This window comes from Diceros bicornis, chromosome 9 (genome assembly GCF_020826845.1).
Source record: "Diceros bicornis minor isolate mBicDic1 chromosome 9, mDicBic1.mat.cur, whole genome shotgun sequence".
Taxonomy (NCBI): Eukaryota; Metazoa; Chordata; class Mammalia; order Perissodactyla; family Rhinocerotidae; genus Diceros; species Diceros bicornis.
Window position 1 is genome coordinate 24,982,758 of NC_080748.1, and position 7,414 is coordinate 24,990,171.

Genomic DNA, 7,414 nt, shown 5'->3' on the forward strand with positions numbered 1-7,414 from the left:
CTTTGCTGGTGTTGAGAGTCCAAGTTTATTGTTTGCAACCATCTAGGGTTAAAATTTGTAACAATTTTCCATCAAATCCAAAGTTCACTCTATCAAAATCCATTAAATGTGTGTGTGTTATAAGTATGTAGGCCAGATGTTCAATTGACTGTTGCCTTACTGGGCTTGAGGTGTGATTAAATGCAGTTCAGATGTGAAGAAAAGGCTAGGCTTGTATGTAGTGTAGAACTATCAATTCATGCCACATACGATCACAACCATTTCTTCAAAACTCACCTGCACAATCTTTTGAATAGTATTTTTCCTTTTGTATTGGATGGCATGGCGATACCAATAATCTCAAATTTTTAGCACCACAGAATAAATACTCCTTAAAGTGGAGAACTTATAGACTCAGGAATGAGTTTTTGGATATGGTAGAATGTGCTTTGGAATAATCTTCAAATAAATTAATAATTACTTTTAAAAAAAGGTTTCCCAATTTAGTTATTAGAAAATCATTTTTAAATGGGAGACTTCTTTTACCTGTCTTCATTGATACTTATTGTGTCTTATAATTTCTGCCACTGATATAAATGTGTCAATCAGCTTTTAAACTAGCTGAAGCCTCCCTAGATGACGCCTTACTTTGGGATAGAATGTGGTGGTGGCCGGTCATCAGTAAATCAACACATACTGAGGACCTGCCATAGTCAAGGTACTGAGCAGACTCCTATTAAACTTCCATGGGAGGGATTTATTACCACACTCGAGATCTGATTATAATACGTTTTAACGTATAACACAGTCCTATGGTATAGACCTTGAGGATAATGCAACAGTGGGTCTCAAGAAGAGCCATATTTTTTAAATAACCAGATTAAGATGAGTAAGGCAGTGAAGAGTGGTGACGCGAGGATTTTTTGGTTTCTATAAATTGAGCTTATGGCAATCAGCAAAAGACTTGCCATTACACCTTACACAGACATTGAACATTAAACTGTTTCTACTGGGTTATATCATAGCCATACCTGTTATTTTTTATAAAAGATGTATGAAACCACAGGAAAAGGGGACACTTATCGTAGTAGTTAGGAATATGCTGAAAAGACATGGTTAAAAAAAAGGTTATTTTTCATACTAAAATTGATACCAAGAACTAATCATTCCAAAGGGATTAAAATTCCTTTATTCATTTATATATTTACCAAACAATTGTAGCCATTAAATATGCAGCACTTACAGTCTATAACGTTATACTCAAGACACAAAGAAGGCTTTAAGAGACTGCTGTTCCTTTCTCTTGCTGTTTCTACCAAAATTTTCAAGGAAATCTATTTTTTCTATGATATTTATAAATTGAGACACTGGTCTTTTAATCTGGTTTAGATAGTGCTAAACAGAATCTACTAAGGATCTATGCTTATTTATGCCCAAATATATCCATTTCTACAAGGAGCAGCTATATCGGATAATTAACCGTCATTCTTGATGATGATAGAAATACCTAAATTTTCTGCAAGTGCTTTCATCTCATGGCCCTTAAAAATCACAAAGGCCGGGTATTACCAATGTCGCCTGGGCCAGTGCCCTTACACCAGTGTGTCTGCTTAGAGACCACTGACAGAGAATACAGACGGGTCCATTATTGAAGGGGTAACCATCCAATGCGGGAACTACCCAGGTCACTTGCTTCAACACATTTATCCTTTCAATACTTGGATTCTTCCCCAACAGGGAACAAGCAGCAGATGAAGGAAGGCACAGCAAATAAGTTTTAAATTGATGGGCATAGTTGTTGGCAGTGTTCTGTTTGGTGTTTTAATAGAAATGTGAATTGAAACTATTGAGGCTTAGAAATTTGTTATATACAGAAGAATACTCATAGACTTTATGACTCATCAATATAAATTATGATATTCAGAGTAATGACAGTGGCAGATGTTCAGTTTTTCATAAAGTAAATATTGGATTAAAAATACCATTTATAATGTATTATAAATCACTTCAGATGAAATTAAAATGTCCCTCAAAGTATTTTGTAAATTATGGGTAGCAATATGTTTTCATGATACAAAACAAAAACATGATCATTGCTATACAGTAAAACATACCTTTGTTGTTTTAACATCTTGGTTTCTGTATTTTTTCTTATTTCAAAGTTAATCCATGCAAATTTCTAAATCGAGTTTAGAAAAAACAAATGAGCAAAAGAATTTTTAAATTACATATGCTCTTCTTTTAAAACAACTTTATAGATCTGACTTGTTGCTTTTCTTTTCTCCCCTCCCTGGCTAGGGGTTGACATCTATCCTCTCCCTGTTGGGAATTGTAGCAAAGGAAATCCCAAACCAGCATCATTCAGAAGACCAGAAGACAAGAATAAAGGCATAGGCTGTTTCTTGATTACTCACTGCAGGAGAGAAAAACTGTACCTTCGCATCACCTTACAGTGGTGGTCAGTAGAATGGAGTAATGATTACTGTCTGTTTCAACGTCATGATCTACCTGTGAAGGAATACATGGAATTCAGAACTATACACTTAGCTAATAATGAATAAGCCTAGGGAGCCACACTGGGACATCTACATCCCAGCACACATTGCTCTCCTTTTCCTCAGTGCCACAGCAGAAAGAAGAAGAAAAAGCCATCAGTCCCTCACACACATTTTAGTTTCCTGATCCCTAACATTCTAACTTTGCTTCAGCTTTCTTCATTTCCATGATACTGCAAAATTCCACCTCTGTGTTGCTATCCATGTCACCTGGGTTTCTGCTCCATTTGCTCTTTTTTAGAGAATTATCATTGGAGTCACTCAAATTTTGCACAAGCTCAAACCAATACTCTCTTGGTTATAGGAAAAACCCAGGAATTTCATGTGTAAGGAATTTTGTGGATGAAGCTCAAATGGGAATTTAGTGGGAATTTCAAAATGTAGAGAAGTTCAAGTTAGTACAAGAGGCAAAGTCCCCAGTTTCTTCTTCAGGTGCTCCGTCTGCTTCATTCAACTGAAGGTACTTAGTGTGTATACCCTTCATGGGTCCCTAAATACCACCACCCTTTAGTTTCTATGTATGTGGAGATTTATCTAAACATTTCATTTTCAAGCAGCTTATCTGGCACAGAATCAGCACATTCGCAGTTAAAATGATTATACAAAATGAAAGCCACAGAAAAGGCAAAAAGAAAAACATTTAAGCAAGGTGAATCATATGTTTCTTACGTGGGTATATCTTTAAAAGCGTTGACACCATAAAAAATGTAAATCATATCAAGCAGTAGAATCAGCACAGCAACACCATTATCTACGAAGTTAGATAACTCAGAAAAAAATTTCTGTGTCCTATAATGTTAAACAAAAAATATAAGTTTATGCTCCCCCAAAGAAGAGAGAGGGAAATTTTAAGAGCAAAAATTGACTCATTCCCATTAACAGTTCTATTTTAATGAATTATCTAAAATGCGTTTACTAGACTAGACTGGGAAAAATATTCATTATTTTACACGTATATATGACAAAAGCATCAATATGGCACTTTAAGTTTAGCAGGAGGTATAACCAAACTGTTGAACAAGAGGCAAGCAACGCCTTCACACAGGCGGGAGAGAAAGGCGGGATGCTGGGCAGTACTATTGGGCAACAGGAGCTGAACGTGTCACAGCCTTAGAGCAGCTGCAGTCGTGAGGAGTGTAGAAGAGGAGCTTGTGAGAGGGAGACAGGTCCACTTTTTTGGCCTGCGAACCCATCATCTGCCATTGTAGCCACGGTGGAATCCCAGTGGCTGGTATGGCCTCCCCTGCGCAAAGCTGAACTTCCACCCGCTGCACCTTCCTCCCCAGCACTGGCCCCTTCAGCCATGGGCACTGGTGCTCCCGGGGAAGCGTCTTCCAATTCCGGGGTAGCCCCCTTCAGGCTCTGAGTAACCTGGGAGTGGGCAACTGTCTTTAGCTCAAAGGCATGAGGGTGGAAGTTCAGCAGGAGAGCAATCAAGCTGCCTTCTGAAATGCTCTGGATGCAATGAGGCTGGGGAATTTAGTCTCTGACTCCCACAGCAGTCCAGCTCCAAGGCTGGGCTCACACCATCCACCTTCTCAGACAGCCAGCAGCAGAGAAAATGAGCTGCTGCCTCACTACCAAGCCTTGCTGATGGGATGAGCGTGCCTCTGATCTCCTGGGTGCCTTAGCAAAAGTTTTCATTTTAACTGAGGTAGGGAGTTATTCATGACCTATTACCTGGTATTTAATATGCTGTCAGCTTTTATTGAGATTCAACTCTTAATGAAAGTATTAATATTTCTACTTCCCATGCATGTTCCTCTTAATAATGTGCATGTAGACACGTCAGCTGCCTGGCCCCATTTTGCAAACCCTTTAAGTTTTACCCATTGAAGGAACCATCTAGAATATATTATTGGAGACTGGAGTGCCAGTTACAACAAACTATTAAAGCACAATCTAGTAGAAATTGGGATTTGGATAGTTGTTTCTCTGGTGGACCACGCCTTCAAGGAGAATTATTTCGATAAAGAGGGACACATTTGGTTGTGTTGGCCTGGTAATTCCTTTGGGATGCTTCTCACAGCAGTACAAAATAGCTTTATGTGTTTTTGAAAAATTAATCAAACTTACCCTTCTACAAATGCTCTAAGAAGAACATCCATTAAAAAAAACAAAGCAAGGGCCGGCCCCGGGGCTTAGCGGTTAAGTGCGCGGGCTCTGCTGCTGGCTGCCCGGGTTTGGATCCCGGGCGCACACCGAGGCACTGTTTCTCCGGCCATGCTGAGGCCGCGTCCCACATACAGCAACTAGAAGGATGTGCAGCTATAACATACAACTATCTACTGGGGCTTTGCGGGGTGGGGGGAAGGAGGAGGATTGGCAATAGATGTTAGCTCAGAGCCAGTCTTCCTCAGCAAAAAGAGGAGGATTAGCATGGATGTTAGCTCAGGGCTGATCTTCCTCACAAAAAACAACAACAACAACAAGAAAACAAAGCAATAGCTAAGGAAATTGAATGATATTCCAAATGCATTCTGCTGTTAGAGGCAAATTGGTCCATAACAACAAGCGACATATCTAGAAAGATGAGAAAAATTCCAAGTATTCTACAAAAAATAATAAATAAATAAATAAATAGAACAAAGATAAAGTGGTTTTCACCCCTATAGTTAGACTACATTTAGGCCAATGATCTGATACTAAAATGGCATTATTTAGGATTAAACTGTCAGTGCTAAGGAGAACTGTGCTACCTTAGAATCTCAAAAAAATGACTCAGTCTTCACCTAATACAAGCAGTTGTTTGGAAAATAAAATTCCCACCAAACAACTTCATGTTATCACACCCTTTTATACTAGACAGATCAGACTAACACTCCAAGAAAGAATCGGCAAACTGAATTAAAATTACACGTTTCTGCTTGTAAACTCTTCTTAAAATTTGAGAATTTTATAAGGAGCTTCTACCAATTTCTCATAACAAATAAAACCTCATTAATCTTGATAATTTTTAAGAATTTAGTAATAAAAACCAAGCAAAAACATGACTAACATAAGCCCTTATAAGACCACTTTGACCAGTAAGATTTTTTTTATCAGTGAGATTTTCAATAAGTATATGATTACACATTAATGGATGTTTCTAGCATAGTGCTGGGCACATGAGAAGGAATTCAATTCCATAAATATATACATGATTGAACTCTAAAGCCTTTCTCTTAGCCTCACGCCTAAAGCTTTCTCTCATATATTTTAAGCACATTCTCTATAAATTGATTATACTATCTGTATAACCTATGAAGATGAATTACTTAGTCTTCAAAGTATTTTTTTACAATTGCAATACAAATTAAAATATTACAAATTTAAAAGGAAGCAAGTGTACTGCGCGAATCTGTATGATAGTACAAAATCTTACCATCATGTAGAGAAGAAGCCTAAGTAGAATGCTTCCAGAATTAAGGAGTAATTCTAGACAAATAAGGTATTTTATAAAACACTTTGCTTACAATTATAGAATATTTTAAAGTGCATGCTTCATTATTTTTACTTTTCCAGGTAGAAAAAACATTAGTATGTTACTATTAGACTTAGGTAAATGCCATTTCTTTGCAATTCTTTTGTTTTGTTTTGTTTTGTTTTGTTTATTGCAGTAACACTGGTTTATAACATTGTATAAATTTCAAGTGTACATCATTACACTTCTATTTCTGCATAGATTACATCATGTTCACCACCCAAATACTAATTACAACCCATCACCACACACATGTGCCGAATTATCCCTTTCGCCCTCCTCCCTCCCCCCTCTTTGCAATTCTTAATGTTCAGCTCAAACTAAAATTCCAAGACAAATTAGATTACATTAAATGGGGCACAGGGGCTATTCAGCAACATACTGATAGTGGAAATGCTTTTTTTCACTCCTAGATCCTTTCTCATTAAAAAATATTGATATTAAATGGATACATGTTTAATTACCTCCTTTTCTAGAGTCTCACATACCTTAATATGAAGGATGATACAATTGAGTGAACAATTCTCTTAAACTTTTGGCTGCAAAAAGAAGTAAAAATAACATTCCAGAGTTTTCAAGTTTATCACAGATTTCTTTTAACATATAATATGAATTTAGCCCAGAAACGAAGGCCTTTATAAGTATAATTTTAAAAGAAAATTCTTCAGAAGTTGCATAACAAAGTGCTTTTTACTAATAACTAAAATTTTCACCTTTCTGCCTCATGATTTTTTTTTACTTTCATATGTGAATATATGTGAATAAAACACTAAACTTTGGATGTTGAGTAACATTTCCCTTGCCTATAAAGCCCCAACCCCACCTTTATGGTAATATTAAACTTGGGGTCATCAACTAAAGCAACACAGCACAGAGACAGAAGGGTGTGGTAGAAGAGACCTGTGTTCTAGCTCTCCCGTGAATGAGCTGTGGGATCCTAGGCAAGTCATCAAACCTTGGCCAGACCTGTTAAGGGGCTTCAGGGATGGGTAGGGAGCACCCATCTTGTCCTGTAATAGTCATCTCTTGAAACAAGACACCCCATGAATACGACAGTTAGTCATTAATGAGAGTCACATTTGGAGTTGCAAGTGTACTTTGGAGGTCAGGAATTTTAGTAAGACACATTTAAAAGGAGAAAGAACCTAGAGACTGGGCTCCTTCCATTAACAGAAGAAGGAAGAGGAGCCTCTGTAATGAAGCCTGCAGTTACGCCTCTTTGTACCCCATGGCCAGAGACAAGGTAGCCGTTGGGGAGCAATTTCATGCCCTGCTGAAGCCTCCAACACAGGACGCAAATTCCACCCCAAGTGGGGTCAATCCCAAGGCAGTGCTCATAGCCTGCGCCCAAGACTGAAGAATGGAGATGATGGATGATGAACAGAACTAGGGCACTGCCCAAATTGGCCACAGATGA

The 7,414-nt window shown here is 37.9% G+C and overlaps 1 long non-coding RNA gene across 1 annotated transcript; it reads right to left on the reverse strand.

Moving 5' to 3' along the window:
• Positions 1-376: 376 nt before the first annotated feature.
• LOC131410168 (uncharacterized) lies at positions 377-6,553 on the reverse strand. Its single transcript, XR_009221174.1, has 3 exons — positions 6,486-6,553; positions 2,415-2,487; positions 377-1,081 (listed from the first exon to the last, which is right to left on the reverse strand). It is a non-coding gene; the product is annotated as an uncharacterized LOC131410168 (long non-coding RNA).
• Between the last annotated feature and the right edge of the window lie 861 nt (positions 6,554-7,414).